This window comes from Vipera berus (genome assembly GCF_964194415.1).
Source record: "Vipera berus genome assembly, chromosome: 1".
Lineage (NCBI taxonomy): Eukaryota > Metazoa > Chordata > Lepidosauria > Squamata > Viperidae > Vipera > Vipera berus.
This window is the reverse complement of record NC_138202.1, coordinates 210,808,022-210,835,792: the sequence shown is the minus strand read 5'-3', so window position 1 is coordinate 210,835,792 and position 27,771 is coordinate 210,808,022. Positions and strand designations below refer to the sequence as shown.

General features: G+C 40.2%; 1 pseudogene across 1 annotated transcript; it reads right to left on the bottom strand.

Moving 5' to 3' along the window:
* LOC308677871 lies at positions 1 to 26,747 on the bottom strand (annotated as a pseudogene). Its single transcript has 2 exons — positions 26,706 to 26,747; positions 1 to 579 (listed from the first exon to the last, which is right to left on the bottom strand). The product of its transcript is annotated as an uncharacterized misc_RNA (transcript).
* Positions 26,748 to 27,771: the final 1,024 nt, after the last annotated feature.

Genomic DNA, 27,771 nt, shown 5'->3' with positions numbered 1-27,771 from the left:
CTACAAGTTCCTTGTAGCTACCACAGCCGTCACCATTATGCTCAGCATGCCATCACCTTCCTGCAGTTCACTTTGGGCTTCTTGGTGCCTTTGGCCGGTGGAGGCTGGAGGATCAAGCTAGAGAATCAGTCCTGCAGGATTTGGGCCCTTCTTGTTGCTGGGGCTTCTGCTCGCCTTCCTCCTCTGACAACTTCACCTGTTTTGCTAGGCACCAGGCTGGCTTTGGCAATACCAATCTTGCCTAGGCTGCCCTGCTGACTGGCAGAGGCCCCAAGGTGCCCCGGCTCCAAGCTGCCTGGGTCAAGGAATGTGCGACCAAGCTGATGCCAGGCTTCTTCGGGTTTTCATAGGATCTAGATCCAGGCTGCTTGAGGGCTGTGTTGTGGATGGAGGCATTTCCTGTTGAGCTGGGGGGAAGAGGATTGCCGGAGGACCCTCCAGATGCTGTGGGCTGGGCACCATTCCTTGTAGGTCTAGGTGTGGCTGCAGCCCAGGAAAATTTTCCACACTTCCTCTATCCATCTCATCCTCTTCCTCCAGCTGCAGGCCTTGAGGACCATTGCACTGATTGCGCTGCTGCTGATCCCACCAAAGTGGTATTTATCTGCTCGCATTTGCACACTTTTGAACTGCTAGTTAGGCAGGAGCTTGAGCAAGTAATGGGATGGTCACCCTGTTGTGTGAGCTTGGGTATCAAACCCAGACTGTCAGTTCTCCAGCTGACAGGCTCAATGTCTTTAACCTCTGAGTGATTGCACCCCATTCAGTTTCAATACCCAACTAAAAAAAAGGAAATTCTTCAGTTGACAAGCCACTGCTCGGGATTGATACAACTGGACATGAATCATCTGTGATATTAATCTGAGGTCCTACTTGGTGACTGAAGCTTCCACATTTAGTTCTGGGCCAATTATTTTCTCTTGACCCGATATTACCTGAAAGGATGGTTTTGGGGAAACAAAAATTGAAGGAGGAAACGGTATCCATGCTGCTTTTTGCTCCTGAAGGAGAGAAAGGCATACATTAAATCATTAAATGCATAGATACATTAATGTACAATTTCTAAAGACTATGTTCCTTTGAAGGCTAAATCCGAGTTTTTCTCCCCCTGATCCTCAGCCGAGAGATCGAGTTGTTTATATGTTTAATTATTATATTTGCATGCTATTTGACTCCCAACATTTCTGGATGGTTTCCAAATCACAATGTTTAAAAAATACAATAAGAAACAAAAGTAAAGAGCAAAAGATGGCAAAAAGGACAGGAATTGGACAGGAATGGGGAAAAAAACAAGGCTGGGGGTTCACTCAGGTCTTCAAGGACCTTTGAAACACCATCAAGAGGGAGGCCATCTGGTCTTAAGGGATTCTCATTCCAGAAAGCAGAAGCAGCAACAGAGAAGACACACTTCCAAGGTCATGATTAGGATTACTAAACATCTGGCAAAATGAGAACATAGCCTACATGTCCTTCCTTTGAGAAGCATGCCATTAAAATTGAATATTGGATGGCTTTTTGAATATTTAACAAAATACCTCTCCCTAAGAAACTTTTCACTGCATCACAGTGTTACCCTAATACAGGGGTGTCAAACTCAATTTCATTGAGGGCAGCATCAGCATTGCGGTTGCCCTCAGGGGGCTGGGTGGGTGTGGCCTGGGTGGGCATGGCCTGCTGAGTGGGCGTGGCTAAAGTGTGTATGGCCTGCTGGGTGGGCATGGCCAGATCTGATGGTCTCTGGCAGGAGGAGGGTCTCTGGGCCAGGGCCAGGGCCAAGGCAGTGTGGGCCGTTCCCTCACTGTTTCCAGGATGGCTTCGCGGGCCGCATGAAACCACTTCACAGGCTGGATCTTGCCCCCGGGCCTTGTGTTTGACATGTCTGCCCTAATAAGTACTGACCCCAAGCTTTGGTCTGTAACTTTACTTAGCTCAGGGGGGTCAAACTGGTGGCCCACGGCCACACCCACCCTGGCTCAGCAAAGGCAAAAAAAACCATTATGATACATCACAATAGGTCATGTGACATGATCAAGTTTGACACCCATGATTTAGCTGATTAGCCATCTCTGGCTCTCTTGCCTTGCTGCCTGAATTTGACAAGATTTTGACCAGTTATGCACTGAAGGCTTTTGTCTCCTAACCCAATTAGGTAAACAGCCAGCATTAGCTCATTCTTCTCAGGTATGTAATCCTAGTTGTGTGCTTGTTTATTCACTCGTAATTTCTTCTCCGATGAATATAAGTACAAATATTAAACAGCTGATGTGTGTTCTCCATTTCCCTCATTTGTCTTCCTTTCCAATTGTCCATGTCATCCTTTGCCTGTTTAGATATCTGGTAACTCGAATCCCTATAGATGACATTGTTTAATTGAATGAACCCAGAGTGCACCAATGATGTCAAGTCAAATTGACTAAGCAGATACAATGGGAGATAAAGGATCCCTGTCTGATGCAGTCTTAATGCCATCTCCCTCTTTATATTCTTAATCATTTCTGTATCACATAGGCTCAACAAAAACATATCCTTGATATAAATCAGTTCAAGGCACATATTACATTGGGGATGTTTTTAGAGCCTTTGGACAGTCAGAATTCCAATGTATACATGGAATTCTACATAGAGCAAGCACTTCTATCCCAATCTTCATGGCAAGCTCAGTATCCTTTGAGTGAATAAAGATATCTTTAGACATTTGGTGGCACAGTCAATTGCTAAACAGCATTAACCCAGAGACATTTAGGTCCCACTTGAAATCAAGTGTAACGTCAAGCAATGAAGCACCCTCCTTTCTAACTAACTAAATTTTAAGCAGACTTAATTTTTATTTTTTGCAGTTGTTCACATACTTTGGAACCAAATGAGTAATCAAGCACATGTGCTGGAAAGCTCAGCTGAGAATCAAATCCACCTTTGTGCTCTTTATTTGAAGAAAACAATTCTACACTTCACTGTTCTGTGTGGTGACATGTTAATGGAATAGAGATTGTATTTTCCCTTCTTCCCCCTTCTTTTAAATCAATTTATTCAGGTGACAGCTTGGAGTCAGAGGGAAAAAAAAGGGAGGTGAAAAAAGTCGTTAAGCAGATCCCAGACTTATAGCTCATGGGATAAACACTTTTTGCTTCAATATTTGTCCTGACATTTTTCACCTAAGCTTTTCAATCAGGATCCCACTGAGTCTTTATAAAAAAATAAATAATATACAATCCCAGATGAACTGAAGTTAACACTGCCGGAATGGAATACAGCTGGATACGAAAACACTCAAGGAGTGGTGGTTTTTTTGTTTTTTAATCCAATTTTGCCATATGTACCTGAGAGAGAGAAAAGGGGGTGAGGAATTACAAAAAAAAAAGAAGCTAAAGAGAACTGAAGTAACCTGATAAAGCATTTATTTAATTTTATTTTTCCTGCCTTAGGTTTTTTTTTTCCTTTTTAAATTTGATTAATGTTCAAGTTTCAATCACAGCCTAGGCAGGCTCAGTCTGAAATGAAAAATGGTTGAAATAAATAAGGTCACCAGGGGAAAGGATTTCAGTACACAGCAAAGGAAGGAAGCAAATAGCCTTTATTTGTCAGAGTCCCTAAAAGTGATATTGAAAAGCAAGACACAGCATGTCTTTCAGCAGTTGGCATAGTTTATATCAGTGGTGGGATTCAGCCAGTTCGCACTACTTTGACAGAACCGGTAGCTAATTTTTTGTTGCCCAGGCCCAGAATGGACTTCTGGAAGTGGCACCCATACAGAGAACTGGTTGTTCACATATCTGAACATATTTGGTTTATATGCGATCTGACCATCTGAAGTTGAGATGACGGGGACAGAGAAACAGATACTTTTTATGTGTTTGGACATTAGATCTGGATGACTGAAAATCCCTTCGTGCCAGTGGTTTGGCTTGGAAAAACTATATTAAGTGTAACCTGATGATACTCAGCCTACCGTTTGTCCATTTTACTTCTGCATGTAGTCATTCATAATACTCTTTCAGTATTATGAATATATGATTTTTTTTAAAAAAGGGGCAACATAAGAAAATTAACATGCATTTTATTTATTACTTTATTATTTATTTATTTAAACTTTGTTTCTTGCTTCAAAGATACTCTTTTTTTTAATTCAAGGTGGGGACATATCTAACACACCTTCTTCATTCTTTTTTTTTTATCTGAGGTGAGTTGGGCTGAGAGAAAGTGACTGGCCCCCAGTCAGCTTTCATGGCTAAGGCGGGACTAGAACTCCCAGTCTCCCACTTTCTAGCCTGGTGCCTTCACCACTAGATCAAACTCACTCTCCTTTTCATCTTCTATTAGAGTTTATTTGTCAGGTGATCATGAAGGATGAATAAATACAATTAAAAGCATGACTTCAAACTAATTGTTATCAGCCATTTGTTTGACCTTACCATGAGCAAGGGTTTCTTAACATTCAACCTGAATCTGCCTTCCTATAATTTAAGATTATTTTTATCTTCTGGCACTCTGAGACCATAAGATAAAAGTTTATGGCCTTTTTTCTGTCGGGCACTCTTCTATACTTGAGAGTGCTAACACATTTGTATCAACATGTCTTTGTAGGATTTCATTTCCAATCTCCTAGTCAGATGAATACATCTGTCTTTCAGTTTTCTTTGAATCTTTCTTATAATATGGTGTCCAAATCTGGACACACAACATGGAATTGGCTCCAACTACTTTTGCTTTTTTTTAATCACTACAAATTATTTAAACCATTTATTAAACTTACCGTACATCTCATCTTTCTACTCAAGGAAGTATTCAGGACAATTGAAACAATTTGATAGATAATTGAAGACCTTGACCACATCACTATCTTAAAAGCAGGTAGGCAGAAAGAGCCAGCACAAAATAAAGCACCCTCCCTTTTCAGATGCAGGCTCAGATTAGGGAAATCCCACCAAAAGGGATAAATTGTCACGAGGAATCGATAGGATTCACAGGGCTTTTTTTTCTCATAGAACGCTCAGAACGGAGTTCCGGCACCTTTTTTGGATGGAACCTTGTAGGGTAGGCAAGGTGGGTTGTATAACATGTGTGAGTTCCGGCACCTTTTTTTTTACAAAAAAAAAACAAAAAAACCACTGGATAGGAATATTCCATGAAAATTTTGTTCAAAGAAGCTATCTCCACTTTCTTCTGCTTCATGGTTTGCAGAGTACCATTTGATAGACCACTGGCTTTGATTCAATATTTTGGGGAGCTGAAAGGGCTGTCATCAGCTGTTTCATGCATTTCAATCTGAATCTATCCCAGTGCTGCCTCTCCTCACACATCATGTGAATAAAAACATTATGTTTTTTTAGAAAAAGAGCTTCTATTAAGGTATACATGGTATTGCAAAATAATACCAAAGTTCAAACAGGAGTGGGCAGCTTTATTAAATCTAAATAATAATATTAATACCAACAATAACACTGAATATTCACATATATATTTTCTTTGATCACCTTTAACTCCTTAAGACCAGCTCAGAACAGGAAGGATTGGAAACTTATAGATAATTTTAGCTTTCATACTTTAGCTTATGTATTGAATTTTTGTAAAGTTTGATTGAAAATAAAATAGAATGGAAGGTTTGTTTTATTTCTTCTGCTAAGAAGCATTTAGATAACTCACTCGATATCAAATCAGAATTTTACTACATCAAACATTTGTAAAATATATATTGGATAACATTAATAAGTTTCTGATATACTTAAATTTATGTAAATTCCTTAATTTTGGAGGTTATATTGTTTTCCAGAACATGATAAAAAAAAAATAAGAAAACTGTCAGTGCTTTAGAGCAGGGGTCCCCAATTGTCAGTCTGTGAACCAATACCGGGCCGCAGCATGCCAGCAACCGGTCTGCACAAACAAGCAAAGCCCCATCCACGGGATGCAGGCAGCACACAAACCACACCCCCTCTGGTCCACAGAAAAACCTCTCTCCACGGAACTGATCCCTGGTGCCCAAAAGGTTGGAGATCTCTGCTTTAGAGGAATAATTGCCAGTTTTGCAGTAATTATTGTAAGACAGTGCACTTCTCCTACTCCCAAATAAATTGAACACATTTACAACTCAATTCTTCTAAATCTGGCCTCTATAATTTGAACCTTCCCTAGCCAAACATAACCTACTGGTTATGGAAACATATTCCTACTTTCACCTATCCATGGCGCAAACATATCCTGCAATATCGTTTTTTTCTCCTGTTGTGTCTCCATGATGTCTATCTAATCTACAGCTCATGAGTGAGGAAAAAAAAACTTGAGTCATCCTTAATGCTCCAGTGTTAATGTTGAAATTTCTCCTAATCTTTTCATGGGTAGCCTGAAAATATGTGAAAACAATTATACTCTGCCACTTGTTACCTTGGAAAGAAGTCAGGAGACTTAGAATGACTGGGAACAGAGGCAAAACTAGTAAGAGAGGCATCAGCAATAAGACTAGCAATTTTCATGGCAGTACAGTTTTCTGAGTTGTAGTATGAGTGGCTAATACTACAACTCAATATTGAAGAAAACCTCACAGACTTAAATTAATATGTTGTGCCGTGTTCTTTGGAGCATTACAGCAGTGTTTATCAACCTCAGCTACTTTAAGAGGTGTGGTTTTGAACTCCCAGAATTCCCCAATCAGTGGCTGGGGATTTCTGGGAAATGAAATCTACATCTCAAAGTTACAATGCTACTGAACTGTGTGTCTTTGTGTAGCAAGTCACTACTGTTTAGCCTGATATTCTCAGGATTGTCATCCCTTTTCTCCTCTTTAAGTTGAACTCTCTTTCTTTTATGGAGTTTAGGACTTAAACCTGCCTCATTTTCTATTCATACTATAATGGAGCAAAACACATTACTAGGTCCTAGCTATCAATGGATCTAAGTAACACAGGATTTCCTATCACCTTTAAACATTTCTATACAAAGGGGAGACTTCCGGTCCTGTGCAGTAACGACTGGTAGTGGGCTTGCAGACTGCTGCACCCCCACGGCTAATTTTCATCCTGCCTGGAGACCCTAATGGGTCCAAGCCACCCCAGAGAGGTAGCAAAGAAAGAAGGGTGCCCTGGCAACTCTGGAATGACAGTGGTCATTCCATTCATCTTGGGGAAAGCCTTCTAACCTAACAGAAGAAAGGCTGCATTTCACTAATCAGCCCAAGCTACTTGCAACTGAAGTCCAAAAGAACTAACCAGCAAAACAGTAAACAGCATGCTTGGAACTGGGTGAGCAATCTGATTTTCCCTTTTCTATTCTACACTTAATTTCCTGGAAAAGATCCAAAGAAGCAAAATACCTCCGAAAGTGAAGGAGGGGGACTTCCACCCCACCCTTATACTAACGGAAGTGGCAAATTAAAATTTCCATGGAGGATCAAAATATATGGTAGTGAAATAAATTTATAAACTTGAAGGCTAAAATTTAACTATGGACAAGTTTAAAATTGATGAATGGTTAAGACTCTCACTTTAAAGACCATTGTTCATATTGAAAACTAAATAGATGCTGACACCTAGTGGTGGAAGAAGATTATGACAGTTATGATTTCCATAGAGAATTTGCCAAAACCTGGGAAAAGCTAATCTGTGTTTGTGACCTTCAAAGTTTTTATAACAAAGAACAGCTGTGACAGAAAAAGACAACAATCTGGGTTGCAGACAAAGAGAGAATTATAAACTTTAGAAAAAAAATCTTTTTTGAACACTTTGGATTACAAATATCTATTTAACTGGGTCTCTAAAGCTATTTGCAGATAAGAAGGAAAACTTCAACTTTTGTCCATCATGGATCAGAGACATGTAGATAGTACACACAAAGAAAACATAAATACCTCTCAGGAGGAGATATATAGTATACTGCAACTAATTCAAATAACACTGAGTTCAAATCACAAAGAAATCCAAAATAAATTTGAAAATATAAATCAAACTATTTCTAAGTTAACTCTAGAACAAAAAAAACTTCCAGGAAACAACAACAGAGCAAGAAAACATGATTTAGTCCTAGTGGGGAAAAATTTACAAGAAATGGAAAAAACAACTCATCCCTTAGGACTACAAAATAAATCTGAGGACAAAGAAACAGTTTGGATAAAATGAAATGTAGAGATGTTGAAAGCATCAGAGAGAAAGGAAGTGATAAGAGAAGCAAAGAAAAAGATCTTCAAGAAACATGGAAAGGCAAAAGCCTCATATAAAGACACTTTATTGGATATACTGTTTATACCTACAGCAACAATCATAAATATATGGAAAAACTTTTTGGTTCAGCAAAACACATTGATCAAGAAAGATACTGGTCAAAGGAAAAAGATTAAAGTGAAAATTAAGAAAATAGATGATGGGATCTACCAGAGAAAATATATAAAAAAGAAACATATGTTTGAATATGGTTAAAGAAATAGAAAAGATTCTGAATACATATATCATTCTAAGAGGGATGCATTCCTTAAATAATACTGTATGCTTTTTCCCCCTTTTTATTTTATTTCTTGATATAAGTAATATAATATTGTTGAAATGGCTTAGACGAAGGAAATGTTTTAGATAATTAAATGTGTTTGAAAATTATAATGTATAAAAAAGAAAAAAAATGTTTTGAATAAGAGTTAAAGGATTAGATTACTAGACACATTAAATGGAATGTTTAAAGATTAAATATATATTTTAATTATGGTTAAAAAGAATAAGAAATTTTGGGAATGAATATATATTAGCTTAGGAGGAATATATATTTTAAGTAGCATTTTACTTTTTATGTTTCTTTACTCTTGCTCTCTTTTCCTTTTGATTACTATTTTTACCTATTCTTTAAGAAATGTAAAAGTGTCGAGATGGTTTATATGGTAAAAATGGATTTAAATGTTTAAATGTAATTAACTGTTGAGAAAATCTTAACCAGCAAGAATACTTTGAGCTTTATGGGAGAAACAAATCTAAATAAGGACTGTAACAGGATATAAAATGAGGCAATGAGAATGATTAGATAGAAAAGAAATATTATATTGATGTGATCATTATTTCTAGGAATATTGGGAAAAATCATATATGTAACTGTTATTTATCAAAATAATAAGAACTGTACTAATTCAAGGTTTGTAAGGAAGACGTTTTGGGGAAAAGGGGAAATCAACTAAATGTACTATGTGGATTACGGATTATAGAAACCAATTGTTAAAGATTTTTCTTTACAAATGTAAACCCAGCAAACACACTATTGAGTGATTTATGTTTTTTTTTTTAAAAAATCAATAAAATATATGGGGAAAAACATTTCCTATATAAAGCTCTCTTTTTTAAAAAAACAAGCACCAGCCCTAACTCCCCTAGGAGTTAGGCTCCTAACTTCAGTGTTTCTCTCCATGAGATTTTTTTCCCCCCTGCTAGATAAATCCATCTGGAATGTATTAAAAGATGCTTTTTCTTTTAAGGCAGCATTGTCACTGATTCTCCATATTGTGGTGTCCTTTTTCTATTATGTTATTTCTAAAAATTAAGTCAATCCCATAAAATCTGGGAGGTTGCCACAGGATGTATTGATCTTACGGCCATCAATGAAACTTTTCTGCTTTAGAAATTCTTGTCTTTTTATGTCTCTGACATAGCATCACAAGGAATGTGTGCATGATATACAATAGCATAGTCATCTGGCTAATATTTAAACAAATAAAGTGACTTAACTTTAACTAGCTAAAATACATTATAAACAGGTTGACTTGATTCTACAGTGTATCTGTCAATTCCTATCTGTCAGGGACTAAACACATTCCTTCTGACAAATGGAAGTTTTCTGAGGCTAGGACTCTTGTCCTCTGGTCCAGTGGTTCTTAAACTGGGGTCATTACATCTGGAGTCAATAGAGCAATTTTGCAATTGCTCATTTATGAGCTGAAGATCAAGTTTGGGACTGCTAGTACTGAGATACTAGTATAAAACAACAGAGGGATATAACTCTAATAAAGACATAGTACATATATTCTGCAGCTGAGTAACTTCATCTTACCTGAGGTAAAGGGCAGGAACTGACCAGCCATGTCTTCTCATTTAGGGAAATGTCAAGTAAATTTTACTTTTTGTAAAGTATGTCTTCAGTCCATCAGATGCTTAAAATACCTTTTTTGTTTCCCTGCCCGCTAGGGAGCTGAAACAGTCAATGTGGGTCTGAGTCCATATTCTCACCTTTGAACTCCAGATCTATTTGCCTCCCAAGAAGAGCTCTTGGCACAAGAGAAAAGTAAAAGCAGAAGTGGACTACGCGGCCAGTGCAATGGACTAAACTCTTCCTTTACTGTTCCAACATTTTGAAAAAGCTCTCTCCCCTATGCAAAGTTAATCAAAATTAATTGTGATTAAAGAGGCATCTACTTAATCAGCTAAAATTCTTTAATTGGGTGACAGCTGTACTTAGCACAAAACAGCATCTGATCACCCTGTCACTCCAGTACTTTTTTTTCAAGCAGAAATAGCAAAAAGTCTTTATATTTTGCCCCAATCCATGATTGTGCTTACATACTCCATTTCTACAAGGGGTGAGATGCTGGCGGGGGGGGGGGGCAGTATTACCCAAGTCTCCTTGGACAGATAGTTCCAGAGGCTAATATTTACCTTATCTACAAAATAAGCAAGTGGAGACAGGAAACAGGAATTGCTATGAGACAATCAATCTGCCACTTTATATCTGTAACCCTCACGTGCAGAGACTTTGAGATGCCTTCCATTCTTTCAGTTCTTTGCTGATGATCTCTTCTAAAACTGCAAAACGACTTATCCATAAACTGTAGCTAAGTTTGCATGATACAAAGGCCTCGTGACTGCACCCACCAAATATACTAAACTTTACGGTTAGCTTTAACAGGTTTTTTTTAATGGCTTAGCAAGCTTTCCTCCTCCAAGATAATTTCAATAATCATGTTTTATGAGCCTTCTGGAGACTCGTATAACCTATCTTTTCCCTGTGGCAGGGATCAAATTTTCTAAGAGGAATTGCAAAGCTCTGAGAAAACCCTCAAATGCTGCGTAGCGTATTTTTTTCCTTTGTTGTTGTTAGCTGCGAAGTCGTGTCCGACCCATTGTGACCCCATGGACAACGTTCCTCCAGGCCTTCCTGTCCTCTACCATCTGCTGGAGTCCATTTACGCTCATGCCTACTGCTTCAGTGACTCCATCCAGCCACCTCATTCTCTGTCGTCACCTTCTTCTCTTTTTTTCCTATTAGCTCCTTAGTTCTTACTACCTAGTATTAACTGGTGAGTATCCTAACAAAGGTGGCTAAAACAAAAGTCTACTGTATGTGTGAAGCAAAGCAAGCAAAAGTACTGGATGCATATGAGATGATTTTGAGTTTGTCTAGCTCACTTTCAAAACTCTTGGAAAGAAGGGAAGTAAAATACTAAGTTGTTTCTACTAAGCTCTTTCCAAACCATGTCAAACTATAGGAATTAATCTTATCTAACATCAGGATTAAATATGTCAGAGGATGAGATGATATTTTTGGTTGTGCCTATTCCTATTTCCACTTACCCTCCTCTTTCAAGTACTGTAAGATCATTCTCAGAAGTTGGAAAAGAAAGTGGAGTATTTCAAAATATGAAAAACAAAGAAAAGATAATTGATAAAAGTGCCATTAGCCTTTCAAGAGTCACCTTAGGTAAGAAGGGCAGCTCTATAAATTTAATTAATAAATAAAATAAGCAATACAGGAGAGAGAATTTCAAGCGTCTCAGATACTCCACCTTACTGAATTCACTATAAAATGATGGGAGTTTCGCTAGTTAAGCACTTAAAATTCTGTATACTTAGCCCCTTTTTTCTTTGCATTAAGCATGATTAATAAAACACCATCCAAATCTTGCTTCCCCTAGTTGTGCATGGCTGTTCAGGGGCTTGACAGTGTTTTTAGCTGGAAGGTATAAAGCTGAGTTGAACTGGTTTGCTTGCTTAATACAAACATAATTTCTTATGTTATTAGGTTCATCTGGATAATTGTTGCCACATATAAGTGAATACTATTATATTTCCCCTTCAGACCTCTTAGTTCAGGGGTGTCAAACTGGCAGCCCATGGGATGGATGTGTCACACAAAGGCCACGCACACCCCAGCTCCGCAAAGGCAAAAAACATCACGCTACGTCAAGATACATCACGTGACGCTATCGAGTTTGACACCCATGTCTTAGTTGAATGGAAGGAAGGCGAAGGGGAAGACATAAATTGGGGAAATAGGGCTTGAGATCACCATGCATGCTTCATTGTCCTACTTTAGCTCTTATGTGTTACATAAGATAATAGCAATAACACTTCGGGTCCATAGTGCTTTACAGCACTGTCTGATATGTTTACAGTGTCAGCATATTGCTCCCCCCACCCCCAACAATCTGGGTCCTCATTTTACTGAGCTCAGAAGGATAAAAGGCTGAGTCAACCTTGAGCCAGTCAGGATTGAACTCTAGGCTATGGGCAAAGTTTGCCTGCAGTACTGCATTCTAACCACTGTGCCCTCACAGCTCCTAATGGTTATGCAAATGCAGCTATTTGGGTATCAATGGTTGGGTGTGTAAATGTCAAAATGGTATGAATAAGGCAAAGCTCAAATGTATGTAACACATTTCAAAGGATTAGATTATCACATCCATCATTTTTAGACTGTTGATCTGTTTGCCCTCTCTCATTTGCCCTCTGGGCAAACATCCTAGTTAAACTGTACTGCATTGAATTCCTAAAGAAAAAGGAGGTGACACAGCCTCTACATAGTACAAAGTTACAGAACATCTTTCCACAAATCTAAATGCATTATTTGCGTGTAGGTCTTTGCAGAGTTAAAATTGGAAAACAATGAAGCAATTTTATCTGCAAAGACATTTGTGAAACTCTTATAGTGGATGGTTTTTCACTCTTATCTTTTCCCAAAAGGGAACAAGTAGCTTTAGAACCACTGGAGAAATAAGAAAGCTTCATTGCTTTTAGCACCAATCTCTGCTCCTGAACATCTGGATGCACTCATTGTTTTTCTCTAAGAGTCTAGACCAGGGGTAGGCAACCTCGGCTCTTTGATGACTCATGGACTTCAACTCCCAGAATTCCTGAGTCAGCTATGCTCCATGTCCTGTAGCTCCTCTCTAATTGGGAAGTTTCCTTGGATTCATAAGAAAGGAAAGTTATTTGGGCAATCTTTTTCCATGCTCCCTCCTTCTCTGTGTTCCAGAGACTGGTCCAAAAGCCTATTGGGTCAATTACATGCCCTTAGCTAGATCATATTAATCTGTTCGACAGTCCTGCAGAGATCTGGCAGATCAAAAAAGATTGATTAGAAAGTAATTGTTGTAGTAAAAAGCTTCATGTTCAGATGAGGTCATAACTGCTCTAGTGTGAAGGCCAGGTCAAGCATGGGACTATATGTATGTATTGGCATGAGCTCTACAGCAGAGGTCCCCAACCTTTTGGGCACCAGGGACCCCTGGTGGAGGGGTCGTTCCTCTCGCCTCTCCTGTTCAACATCTACATGAAACCGCTGGGTGAGATCATTCGTGGTTTTGGAGTTGGGTATCATCAGTATGCTGATGATACCCAACTTTTCATTTCGACCCCAAACCACCCCAGTGATGCCCTCGATGTGATGTCCCGTTTCCTGGAGGCGGTGCGGGCCTGGATGGGGAGGAACAGACTTCAGCTCAACCCTGACAAGACTGAGTGGCTGTGCATTCCGGCATCCCGGGACATTCAAAATATTCCATCTCTTCTTATGGGGGGTGAGTCCTTACTCCCCGTCGATAGGGCTCGCAACTTGGGAGTCCTCCTAGATTCATGGCTTACTCTGGAAGACCATATAGTGGCCGTGACTAGGGGGGCTTTCGCCCAGGTTCGCCTGGTGCGCCAGTTGCGGCCCTATCTGGACCGAGATGCCTTGTGTACGGTCACTCATGCGCTCGTGACCTCTCGCCTGGACTACTGCAATGCTCTTTACATGGGGCTTCCCTTGAAGACCACTCGGAGGCTCCAACTGGTACAGAATGCGGCCGCGAGAGTTGTCTTGGGAGTTTCCCGGTACTCCCATGTTACACCTTTGCTCCGCAAGCTACATTGGTTACCAGTTGTCTTCCGGGTGAGGTTCAAGGTTTTGGTTATGATCTTTAAGTCCTTACATGGCATGGGTCCGGGGTACCTCGAGGACCACCTGCTGCCGGCGTCAACTCCCCTCCGCCCTGTGCGTGCCCACAGAGAGGGCCTCCTCAGGGTGCCTCCGGTCAGGGAATGTCGACTGGTGGCCCCCAGGGGGAGGGCCTTCTCTGTGGGCGCTCCGGCGCTATGGAACCAACTGCCGGTTGAGCTCCGGATGGCACCGGACCTTCGCTCCTTCCGGCGCGGTCTGAAGACCCACTTATTTGAATTATCTGGTCTGGCCTGATGGGGAACGTTAGGTTTTTTTAATGGGTCTTTTGTTGCTATTGTAATTTTTAATTGGGCATTTGTTTAATTCCTTTTTAATTTTTGTATCGTTATTTATATATGCCCTGTTAACCGCCCTGAGTCCTTCGGGAGAAGGGCGGTATACAAATTTAATAAAAGCAAAGTAAAAAGTAAAGTAAAAAGTAAAGTACATGGAGAGAGCTTTTCCTGTGGACCAGAGTGTGCATGGTTTTGTGTGTGGCTTGCATCCTGTGGATGGGGCTTTGCTTGTTTGTGCAGATCAGTTGCTGGCATGCCATAGCCTGGTACTGGTCCACGGACCCAGGGGTTGGGGAGCCCTGCTCTACAGGGAGAAGATCAGGACCATGAACTCTTGAGTTTATCTGGAACCTGTTCCCTGAGAATGGAGTTATAATTTCCCAGTACCAAAAGCCTGGGGCATTCCATCACTGACCCAATCACAAATTCTAGAAGCTCAGGAACTGCATATAAAATTTAAAAACTAAACATAATTGTGAGTTGTAGAGAGAGTTAAGTTCTCAAAACACTACAATTGGCTTAAAATGAGATGGCTTTGAATGAAGGGAAGGCCATACGAATCACATTTTCCTTTATCTCCCACAAATCAAAATGCAGCCATATCTTGAGGAACTTGAATGCATGTTATTTTGAATTATAATAAGGACCATGGGTGACCAGATGGCACACAGATTTGTGCTGCAGAAAAGATGGGGGTGGAAGAGAGGAATATTCTAATCGAAGTTCCCACACCTTAGTCTACTTGACACACACAACACCATTTTAAACAGCAGTGTTCTATTTGAGAAGAGGACTCCAGTGCTTCATGACTCAGTGATTTGCATAATTTTAAAGAGGCTGAAAATGTCAATGCTATTTTATCAAAACTGTTGAAAATGATTAGCTATACCATTTATACTCTCTCCAGAAAAGGGAAGGCTTTCCCTTTCCCTTTCCTGTTTTACTCCTTAATGTTAATTGAAAATAATTAAATGAAGGAGAACAAAAATTAGATATAGAACATAATACATAGCCCAAAAGTACCTACTGTATGGTAATTTTATTGATTTTCCTTCATGCTTCAGAATGCCTTTTTTTTTTAGCCATACGTCTGCCTATATTTCAGCTCTTCTTCTAATGGAACAATAAAGAAATAATGCTATGATGGGAAGCTGCTTGGCTGCTTCAAGGTTTACCATGAATTGATCACCAGACTTGTGGAATATTTGTTAGTAAATTTATTTCAAGGTGAGCCCCAAAACAAGGCAGCCATAGGCAAAACAAGACAAACTGCACGAGGTTTATTATTAAGTCCCATTCATTTATAAATGAGGGTACTACATTATTTGGGGGAAAAAATCTGATCTGCTCTTAAATTTAATTTTAATACCATGAATTCTATTATCTGAATGTATTGTATTAGCTGGGAATTTAATAGCAAAGGCAAAAAGAAGAAAAGTTAATGGATATCTTTGCTTCATGGCTCTTCCAAATGGAAACCTGTTTCCCAGCAATACACTTTAAATTTGACCAAAGTAAGGATACATAATTGATGCAATCCATTAATAAACTTATTCCCCTTATCTTGCTTCAGATACTGACTCTTATAAAGTATTATTTCACAATATCACCTGGTTTGTTGGCATCTAATGAGAAAAATCATGGGAAAGTAGAATTTTTGCCTCTAATATGCTAAATTTAACAGCTGGTAATTTTCTAACTTAATTTGCCAACTAAATAGATTGGGGGAAAAATAAGAAAAACCTTTTTAGAGGGATTATAAAGTCTCCAAATATTTTACCCAAGAGAAATACACAGAGACACATACAATGGGGGCATTAAAGCACATTGTTGATCATTCAGTCTGATGTACTTTTTATCATAACTGTCACATTCATACTCACTGCTTTAGTGGATGAGATTTATTTAAATGTTTACTACTGCTGAATTATAAATAGACCTATCACTGAACAAAATAACCTGAAACTGAGTTATTTATTTTATTTGCAATAAATGGAACTCAATTTATTCAATAAAACAAATACTTAAAGAACAAAGAAAGTTTCTAGCTGCCATGAAAAATACTGTGTGGAAGATGAATTCATGTTTAATATAGCAATGTGATGCAGAGATTGCCAGTATCACAAAATATTTAGTTTGAAATGTTTATGATTTTTGTTAAACATCATTTTTAAGGCACTCACATTCTTCATTTACCAGACTGATAAAGTCTTCAGTTATTATTGATAGCTATGAAGATAAATTATTATCTCTTATGTTCTGATTTTCCAGATTCAGAGCGTTTTCTCAGATAAATGGATTGTGTTAACTATGCAGTGTGGAAGCAGAAGAAAGGCCATCTGTTGCCCAACTTCTCATCTTGTTTTGCTTCCTAAATCCCTATATCCACAAATTGGATTGTTGTGTAGAAGACAGAAAATGTCTAATATGATAGCATTGATGCATTGATTAAGTGGTGGAAAGGAAGGAGAAGGCATCATAATGATTCTGCAACATTTAAGGATCCTGAGTTAAATCCACACACAATCCTTCTAAGATGTAACTAGTGGTAGCTGTTGTGACTTTCATCATGGCTAACAAAATAATTTTGATTTCAATAAGTGCTGGACAAGTGGAAGACAAGTAGGAAACTGCAAGGAACAAGCAAATGTATAACAAGCAAATGGCCTTGGCAGATATGTCCATTTTGGTTGGTGATAATGATTCACTGATATTGGCCTGGCATCTCAGATAGCACACCTCTGTGTGAAAAGATGCCATAGGTTATCTAAAATGGCATAATCTGTTATGCACTGAAGGTGTTATCTAATCTGATAATGAAACATCTGCAAGCAAACAATCAAGCTCAGAGAACATCGAGGACTCCATAGTTCAAGACTGAACTGCATATATTCTCTTCTATTGGAGCCGTTTAAGGAATTTATTGCTTTTTTAAACAGACAGATTACCGTTTTCACTATTACTGTAGTCCTTCAGATATGGGGTGTTTAGCACCAAGAATTTTCAACAATTATAGCCAGGAACTTTTGGAAGCTGAAATCTATATGTCCAGAGGATAACCAGATAGAAGGAACATTTTTGCCTTCATTCGTAAGAAACATTTTATTTTGTCATGTTTTGAGATTTAGAGGTGCTATCTATGCTACGTTGTTGACATTTTGTGTTTTTCTGGGTTCCAGGATTTACAGTGTGTATGTAGTTATAAACTGGATCTATTACTCTGTGATATATAGTTTTACACATACATGAATGTATACATGCACACTAAAACTCACTGTAATGTAATGGTTAAGGTGCTGGACTAGAAGTGGAAAGATCAAGTTTCTAGTCTTCTTTTAGACAAAGAAACCAATGGGTGATGTTGTACCAGTCATTCTTTCTTTAGACTGGAAAGATAAAAATGTCTATACATTAACTCTCACTACACTACTATAATAGATTATAGTTCATAATGGTAATGGACATAAATAATTTATTGAGTATATACTTCTGTCTGATTCCAATTATAACACTTCCTCCAGAAATTTCTTTTTCTGCCATCTTCTATGATATTTCAGACAATTCTTATATTTAATAAGTGGATGTTCACAAACATTATTTCTCTAAGTATAAATGACATTCTTATTTTAAACTCTAATCTCCTCAAGGACCCCACAGTTGTCTTTTGCATTGCTGCCTAATTAATCTTTGAGAAGAGAAAAATGTATTGATGATGATAATAATATGACAATTCATTACAATCTGCAAATGCTTGAGTCCTAATTAAAAAGAAAGCAAGTTGAAGGACAGCAAAGGATCTAAAAGCATCTCTGACACTAAAGGTCCTTCTTAATATATTTCCTGTCTATCACAGTTATTATTGCAGAGTGGGCTGACAGGTCAATTATGTACTTGCAGAAGAACTGATACAAAGGATATTACAGTCTCAGATGCAAACCCTTGCAAACATGGTCTCTAAATAGTAGATAGTCTCACCTTGAAAAGCTCAACATTTTGAGAACACTCTTTCTTAAGAGAACAGCAGCCAATTGGCCATACTGTTAAATCAAGTGAGGCTGCCGTCTTGAGCGGAAGATTTATTTATTTATTATTTATTTATTTATTTATTTATTTATTTATTTATTTATTTATTTATTTATTTATTTATTTATTATTGGGACTTATATGCCGCCCTATCTCCCAAAGGACTCAGGGCGGCTAACAACAATAACATACAATAAATACAGAAGTTAAGATAAAATTAAAATTAAAGGCCTCTGTACAATAAATTAAAATTAAAATTAAAATAAATTAAAAATTAGAGTTAAAAAATTAAAAACATAATTAAAATCCCTGTCAGTCCAGGTCAGCCAGGTGGAAAAGGAGTGTTTTGAGGCCGCGGCAAAAGGACTGGAGATCTTGGGCCATCCGAAGCTCAGGGGGGAGCTGGTTCCAGAGGGCTGGCGCTCCCACAGAGAAGGCCCTCCCCCTGGGGGTCGCCAGCCGACATTGTCTAGCCGACGGTACCCTGAGGAGGCCTTCTCTGTGTGAGCGTACTGGGCGATGGGAAGTCGTTCCTGGCAGCAGATGGTCCTGCAAGTATCCCGGGCCTAAGCTTTAAAGGTAAGTACCAGCAACTTAAATCTCACCCAGAGGGCAACCGGTAACCAATGCAGCTCACGCAGGAGGGGTGTAATATGGGAGTATCGGGGTGCTCCCATCACTACCCGTGCAGCCGCACTCTGCACCAGCTGAAGCCTCCGGGTGGTCTTTAAGGGCAGCCCCATGTAGAGAGCATTGCAGTAATCTATACAGGAGGTAACGAGTGCATGGGTGACTGTGCGTAGGGCATCTCGGTCCAGAAAGGGGCGCAACTGGCGTACCAGGCGAATCTGGGCAAATGCCCCCCTAGCCACGACTCCAATATGATCTTCAAAACTGAGTCGTGAATCCAGGAGGATGCCTAGATTGCGTGCTCCATCAACGGGAGGTAACATCTCTCCTCCTATAACCAAAGATGGAACCTCTTGGACTAAACGAGATGCCGGTACGTAAAGTCACTCAGTCTTGGCTGGGTTGAGCCGGAGCCTGTTCTTTCCCATCCAAATCTGTACCGCTTCCAGGCAATGGGACATCACATCGAGGGCATCACTGGGTTGGTTCGGGGTGGAGATGAAAAGCTGGGTATCATCAGCATATTGATGATACCTCACCCCAAAGCCACGGATGACCTCTCCCAGCGGCTTCATATAGATGTTGAAAAGGAGAGGCAAGAGTACCGACCCCTGAGGCACCCCACAACTAAGGGGCTTTGGGGTTGACCTCTGCCCCCCTGCCAACACCGTCTGCAAATGGCCCAAGAGGTAGGAGGAGAACCACCGCAGAACGGTGCCTCCCACTCCCAACCCCTCAAGACGGCGCAGCAAGATACCGTGGTCGATGGTATCAAAAGCCGCTGAGAGATCTAATAGGATCAGGACAGAGGAATAACCCCTATCTCGGGCCCGCCAGAGATCATTCACCAGCGCGACCAATGCCGTCTCCGTGCTATACCCGGGCCTGAAACCCGATTGGTACGGATCCAGATAATCAGTTTCCTCCAGAACCAAAGGGAGCTGCCGTGCCACCACACTCTCAACGACCTTCACAAGAAAGCGAAGGTTGGAGACAGGACGGAAGTTATTTAAAATAGCTGGGTCCAATGAAGGTTTCTTAAGGAGGAGCCTTACCACCGCCTCTTTCAAGGCGGCAGGGAAGTACCCTTCACTTAGTGAGGCATTGATAACTGCTAGGATCCAGCCTTGTGTAACCTCCCGAGAGGCATAGACCAGCCAGGAGGGACATGGGTCCAACAAACACGTGGCAGCACTTAATTTCCCCATGATCCTGTCCACTTCATCCAGAGTCACAGGATCAAACTCTTCCCAAATGTTCTCGGCCAAACTCATCATTTTCCTCTCGTCAGATACTGCCCAGTCAGAGTCCAGACCAGCCCGAATCTGAGCAATTTTGTCCTTCAGATATTTACTAAATTCCTCAGCCCGTCCTCGTAAGGGGAAGATGCTATGGGGCAGAAAATGCTGGGGTGAGATTGTACAAGCCATTGAAGGTAGCTGAAGAGGCTGGCTCATTGCCTGAATACAAGCAAGGCCCAATTGCCAAATCAGTCCTGATGGCTTCTATCTGCAGAATGAAGATGGATGTCATTCTCTCCTTTGCTAAAGGTAACAAAATGTCTATCGTCAAGTCAAAACTGCAGATATGGCCTCAGTAACATTATGGTGGGGCTTTCTTTTGCCATCTCCCCTTTCTCAGAGGATAGATGAGCCAGACTTCATTCCATATATATGGGTGTACCTATCCAATAGTGAGTCAGGAATAGTTAGTCAGACTATTCCTCCCTTTATGGGACAAGTGCTATTTGTGGTCATAAGTGACTAACCACATGTCCATGATTATAACCGAGTAGGAATTATTGTGTTTCCTGATTGACTTTGGTGGCATCTTTTCTCCACTAACTTTTTATTATGGATAGACAACTTTTGATCCCATTTAGCTTTGGGTTATAGTAGCCAAAAGTTGATAATTTGGGAAGCGTGCTAAGGCACCAAAGGGAGAATTGTATGTGTGCCTTTGTGCGTTTCATTCTGGCTGGCTTGAGAGATGGGGCAGAGAACAACCTTGGATTCCCTTTCTATCCAGTAAAGGATAAGAGGGGTTGGGTTAGTGTAAGCTGGAATTTCTCAAATGATTTATTTACTTATTTAGCATATAGCATATTATACGTGGACTAGAAATATAAATTAACATTTCAACTACATTAGTAGAACTCAGTAAAATATGTCAACAAGAACTATGTTCAAATATCAATGGCTAGGCCATCTAACCACTGAGGCTCAGCATTGTTTATATTAAAAACAAAATACTGGATGGGTATATGCCCTCAGTTACAGCTGGTCATAATGTGATCTACAGTTTAATGTGAGACCACGCAGTCACACTGAGGGGAGGATACTATGCCCCATTTATACAGACAGTCCCAGCAGATGACATATGAGGTGTGAATCCTGACCTGATAGTTCAAAGCCTGGCACCTCTTTTTGTGTGGTCATTTATATGCCTTCCTACATCTGGGTGTTCAGCAACCCATTTGGCTTCCTCTCACGTGATTTAAGGAAGGGACGCGGTGGCTCAGTGGGTTAGGACGCTGAGCTTGTCGATCAGAAGGTTGGCAGTTTGGCGGGTCGAATCCCGGGTGCCGCGTAACAGAGTGACCGCCTGTTACCCGTCCCAGCTTCTGCCAACCTAGCAGTTCAAAAGCACATAAAAATGCAAGTAGAAAAATAGGGACCACTACGGTGGGAAGGTAACAGTGTTCCGTGCGCCTTTGGCATCTAGTCACGCTGGCCACATGACCACAGAGACGTCCTTGGACAAGCGCTGGCTCTTCGGCTTTGAAACGGAGATGAGCACTGGCCCCTAGAGTCGGAAACGACTAGCACACATGTGCAGGGGAACCTTTACTTTTACCTTTACCACGTGATTTAAAGGCAGGAACATGATGACAAGAGATGATTATTCTCACTTCCCAGAGTGGGATTGCCCTTGACATACACTATAGCTCACAGCCTTCTAAACAATGGGATCTCCAATTTCTTTTTGTGTGTGTGTGCTGTTCTTTATCACAGATCTTTTTTTTTTAATAAAAAACAACCCCTGGCTCATGTAGGCCTTCTGGCAGATAATATCAATCGCTCATAATAATAAAACACTATATAGTTCGATCTTTACTTTTGGCCTCTCTATATCTGATGCCCTTTTATAACTGACATAAAATAAATGCATAATGGAATGAAATAGGAAAAGTATTGACTGACCAGGACTTTGGCCATGATCAGTTTTAGATATGAGTGTCTTGTGGATAAATTGATTTTCGAAAGTCTTTTTTTTTCCTGCAAATGAATTTTAAGAGACTTTTCTGAAAACATTGGGTAGATCTATATACACACATAGTGTCCTTTTATTTTCTCATATAAGCAGGACAAAACTGTAATATGAGGGAAAGTTTGGAAAAACAATCACGTTTGGTGCTATACAGAACATTGGAATGCAATCCTCCTCCTCCTCCTCCTCCTCCTCCTCCTCCTCCTCCTCCTCCTCCTCCTCCCAGGTAATGAGCCAAAGGTGGCACCAATTAGGTTGCATATCATGGAAAAGACTGTTTGGATTCCATTGATTGATCTGATACATTTGGTCACACTTGCCACTTCTAATGGTTTCAAGTAGAGAATGAAAAAATAAATAAAAATAAAACAGGCCCCATGAGTTACACTCTGCCCTCCTGCTTGAATCCAGAGCTACTGATTTATATGGTGGAGTGAAGAGAAAGGATAAAACATGATTTTATATTGTCTCCAACTAAACATACCCCTGTGGTCTGATTTTAACCATGTAAGGCCTCAGTTTCCTTTGCAGTCTTCTCTTTATAGTAGACCTGTAGAAGCAACTTCACAGTCAAGCCGAAGAAACTGCTGTTTGTGGGGAATGTGAATGCCTTTCAATGTGAGAATTGTTGTCGATATTAGTCCAATAAAATATTGTACCATGAAAAATTTGTGGCCATAATTTGTGAATCTTGCTCGTCCTCCTTTCTTATCTTCAACACTATTATTTATAAAACCTGAACAGAGTTGCTTCCTAATTCTGTTACAAAACACTTCATATCTTGAACTGTATTTGTAAACTCTACATCTCCAGTAAAATCTAGGCCTTTCCATTTTTCAATAATCATTCCCCAATAACTTGAGATAAGATAAGATAACCTTTATTGTCATTTTTTTTATTGTGGGCACAACGGCACATATCAAAAATGAAATTTAGTTGCCTGCTCTCAAAGTGAAACACATACATGACACACACCTAAACACACCATATACAACATATGTATAGACCCACACCCCTACATTACATAACAAATAAATATTAAATACTGTCCATCTTGAATATATAACAGAAGGGTGAGAGTTCCCAAGGTTAATGCTGTATGGGATGAAACTATGGCTGAATCTGGATGTTCTGCTATGGATACCACGGAGCCTCCTCCCAGAAGGTAACAAGGAAAACAGGTCGTGAAGAGGATGTGTAGTGTCCCAGACAATCTTACGGACCCTATTCAAGCAACGCTTCTGTGCTATGTCCTGGATGGGAGGGAGGGAACTGCCAATGATCATTGGATACTGGTCGATAAGGAAGAGAATGCTATTTAATAAATGAATGGCTTATTTTAAGTGTTCCATCTGTACCCCACGTTTGTAGCCTTTTTAAAATTAAAATAAGGAGTAAATATTTAAACCATGCAGCATGCTCTTTTAAAGACTGAAGGGAAGGGGAAGGTCATCACACTTCTTCCTTTCCGCTGAAAGTCAACCACATTTTGTTCACTGTGCGCAGTTCAATTGCTTAATCTGCACAATGAATGTCACTGAGAGCATAATGCAATGCCAGTTGGAGCATTAATCCCCTCTTGTATTATTTTTGTGTGCCACAACCCTTCCCCCCCCAGTAATTCCTCCTGCTCCCTTGGAGAAAAAATACAAAAACAAAAACCAAACCAAGCATTTTGACAGAATGGACTCTCATGGTTCACCAGCAGTCTGAGTTCTGTTGATTCCCTCTTAAGGTATTCATGTTCAACATGTTCACCTATTTTATTTTGTCTTATTGTTGGTATCTATTTCTCAGCTAGGAGGAACAAATAGTATACTATTGAGAAATATGCAACATATAATTTAATGGCAGCACTAAACCATTTGACACAAATGGACTTGATTTTCTGCATTGAGCAATTTCATCTAACAAACCTGTAAAGCAATTCCACAGCAGCAATGTGGGTGTAAACAGAAAAAAAAAATATTGGGGAGGGGGCAGTCTTCTATTCGTGCTGGAGAGAAGAGGCAGCACCTCTTTATTTGAAACTGATTTACATAATGGTTCCTACAAAAAGCAAAGGTCCTGGGCAAAAAAAACACCAAACTCTATTCAAATTAAATTAGCTTGGATTTCTGGTGTGTGTGTGTGTGTGTGTGTGTGTGTGTGTGAAGTGACAGGCTTGATTAATTCATTTTAGAACTTTGACAGATTATAATATCTCAAATCCCGTAATTTTCTCTATAAAGAAATAAATGGGAATTGTCCAGAACTATTTAATGAAATAACAGTTTCTCTCTCTTTTTCTGAAAACCCGGCACAAGCCAGCAATACTATATTATTAGTGTCTTTTTGTCTACTGCACATAGCCAAAAGGGGGCAGCACCCTATCTGTCATTTTGGAACTGCCTCAGTTACTTTAATGACATTACCCTCTGTAATTCCTTTCCCTCTGAAGCGAACGCAGGAAGCATTAATTACAAATCAGAAAGCCAGCCATTTTGCATAGAAAGGCAAGGTTGCTTGAATGTACTTCACTCCCGCAGGAGGGGAGATTAGCAAGAATCTTTTGAAAGTTGATCTTACAAAACACCGAACATCTCCTAAAAGCAGATTAGCCCTCAGTAATATTCATTTACACACAGAAAGCATAAACCTATTCCCCCCTTTAAGGTGGTTTAAGTTATAATTGGGATTTAAGTGGTTCTACAATAAGCATTAACACACTGAGTTGCAAAAGTTACATGTTCCTTTCGAAGCGAATAGAAATAAAATGGCCTGTTTTTCCCCAAAGAATTAGAATCAGGTAAAGATGATTTTTATTTTTTTTCTGGCTAAAATAGAAATGATACAAACACCTTTTCACAGCGCAGCATCAGATCTTTGGGTTAGAATAAGTTCTGGATATAGGGAGGATGTCAATTTGAAACAGCAGTAGTCCTAGCTGGATTTTCTTGAGCTTCTGTGCTGATGAAGGGTGAACTGTAAAAACTGAAATCAAAAGGAATGTTTTTATAGCATTTTATGGCAGTTAAGCAATGAAATCAGTATCGGGGGGGGGGAGCCCTGCTGTCTACTCTACTGAAAATTTTTAATCTGAGGCTTCAAGTCAATTCTAGCTAAGGATTCTCTTCATTGAGCAGAGCAGAGTTATGTACCTCTAGATTTTTGGGGACAAGTCTTCAATCTGCTCTGTCCATCCTGAAAGAGAAGGTTGATTGCAAAGCGACAGGCCTAGTTGTATCACGCAGCACAGCAGTTAGGTGGAAGAGAGACACTGCTTCTCAACTAGAGACCTTAAGAAAACTTTATCTTTGTTGCCTTCTAGTTTGGGTAAATGTCTTAGATATTGTTGGTGATGTGGCTGGCAGGAGATATTAAGTCCCCACATGAAAACAAGGTTCATGGTCTGAATTGATTTTCCAATTACATACCTCCATTATCCCTGATATTATATATTATATTGCATTGGCTACCAGTTGTCTTCCGGGCGAGATTTAAGGTGCTGGTACTTACCTTTAAAGCCCTACATGGCTTAGGCCCAGGATACTTGCAGGACCGTCTGCTACCGGGGACGACTTCCCATCGCCCAGTGCGCTCACACAGAGAGGGCCTCCTCAGGGTGCCGTCGGCCAGACAATGTCGGCTGGTGACCCCCAGGGGGAGGGCCTTCTCTGTGGGAGCACCAGCCCTTTGGAACCAGCTTCCCCTTGAGCTTCGGATGGCCCCGGACCTCCGGTCCTTTCGCCGTGACCTCAAAACTTTTCTCTTCCATCAGGCTGACCTGGATTGATGATGGGTTTTTAAATACGTTTTAATTTTTAACTGTAGTTAATTTATTTTGGGGCTGTTATTTAATTCATTTTTTTTTAATTTTTGTATTGTTGTTTTTTATTGTTGTAAGCCGCCCTGAGTCCTTTGGGAGATAGGGCGACATATAAGTCCCAAAAATAAATAAATAAATAAATAAATAACATTATACGATCCATCCATCATCCTCCCTCATCCTGCCAGAACCGATGAAGCTTCTTGGATGAGAAGTGAAATGTATTATTCTTCCTCAAGGGAAAAAAAAACAACAGTCCAGATACCTTTTGAAAAAGCACCTTTGAGACCTTCACTATCATCTTTCTCTGAAAGAGGGAAACAATTCTAACTGTGAAAAGAGGGCTGCCACGTTTCCCCGAAAATAAGACCTATTCCAAAAATAATCCCTAGCTTGATTTTTTTACATGTGCACCCAATATAAGCCCTAACCCAAAAATAAGCCCTAGTTTTGGGGCGAGGTTCATGGGTAAAAATCAGGCTGCGGTGGGGGGATGGAGCTGCCCCAGGCGCCCCGCACCCAATTACCTTAGGACCAGGCCTCCCACGCTCCGACACCTGTTGTGCCATTGCCCGAGTTTTTCTGCGGCCACACACCATGTGGCACATTGCGCTGCTGCCACCAGTCACAACAAGGGGCCATGGGGCAGATCATGCCAATTGCACCGCTACCCCTGCTCGTGCAGGAGGACACATGGTATATTGCGTGAGCATTGACAATGGTGCAAGTCTCCTGTTTAGAGTGGTGGCACCAGCGTGATCTGTGCAACGTGCTGTATGGCCTCCTGCCGTGAGTGGCAGCACTAGCACAATCGGAGCAATGCACCATGTGGTGTCCTGTTGCAAGTGACAGCACTGGCGCGATCTGTGTGATGAGCCCTGTGGCCTCCTGCCACAAGCAGCAGCACCGGCACAATTGGCATGATGAGTGTAACAAGCCATGCTGCCCCTTGGTGCGAGCAGGGGTAGCAGCACAATGCGCCATGTGGAATGCACCGGCATGTGGCCACAGAATAATGGCAACATGTGTCGGGGCATGGGAGGCCAGGCAGCGGCAGTCCTAAGGGAGGCAAATGAAATATAAGACTGGGTGTTATTTTGGGGAAAATATGTTAGACATGTTTATGGTTAGGAAGGAAAAATTTCAGATTGCCATCTTGAGAGAAATTTACTTACCTTCGAAAAGCAGCCAAGATTGCTTTTGTGTTCCTAGTTGGGTTTTGTTGTCTCTCCATTGTAATCCGGAATAGAACCTAGAATCCAGTCCAGCATGTGTTCCAGAGTCTGATACAGGATGTGATCCAGAAAGGAATATAACCCAGAACAGGGTCTAGAACAGGGTCTAGAACTGGATCCAGGATAAAGCACGGAAACAGAATCCAGAATCTAAACCAGAATGGAATCTTGAATCCAATCCAGAATGGAATCCAGAAAGGGGGCAAAGAATAAATACCACACAATGGCATCCAGATTCCAAATACGGAATGGAATTTAGAATGGAATCTGGGGAAAATTTTCGATTTTTTTGGGGGGGGATCCTGTCCAGAATGGAGTCCAAAGTGGCATCCAGAATCCAAAAAAAATTGAGATTCAG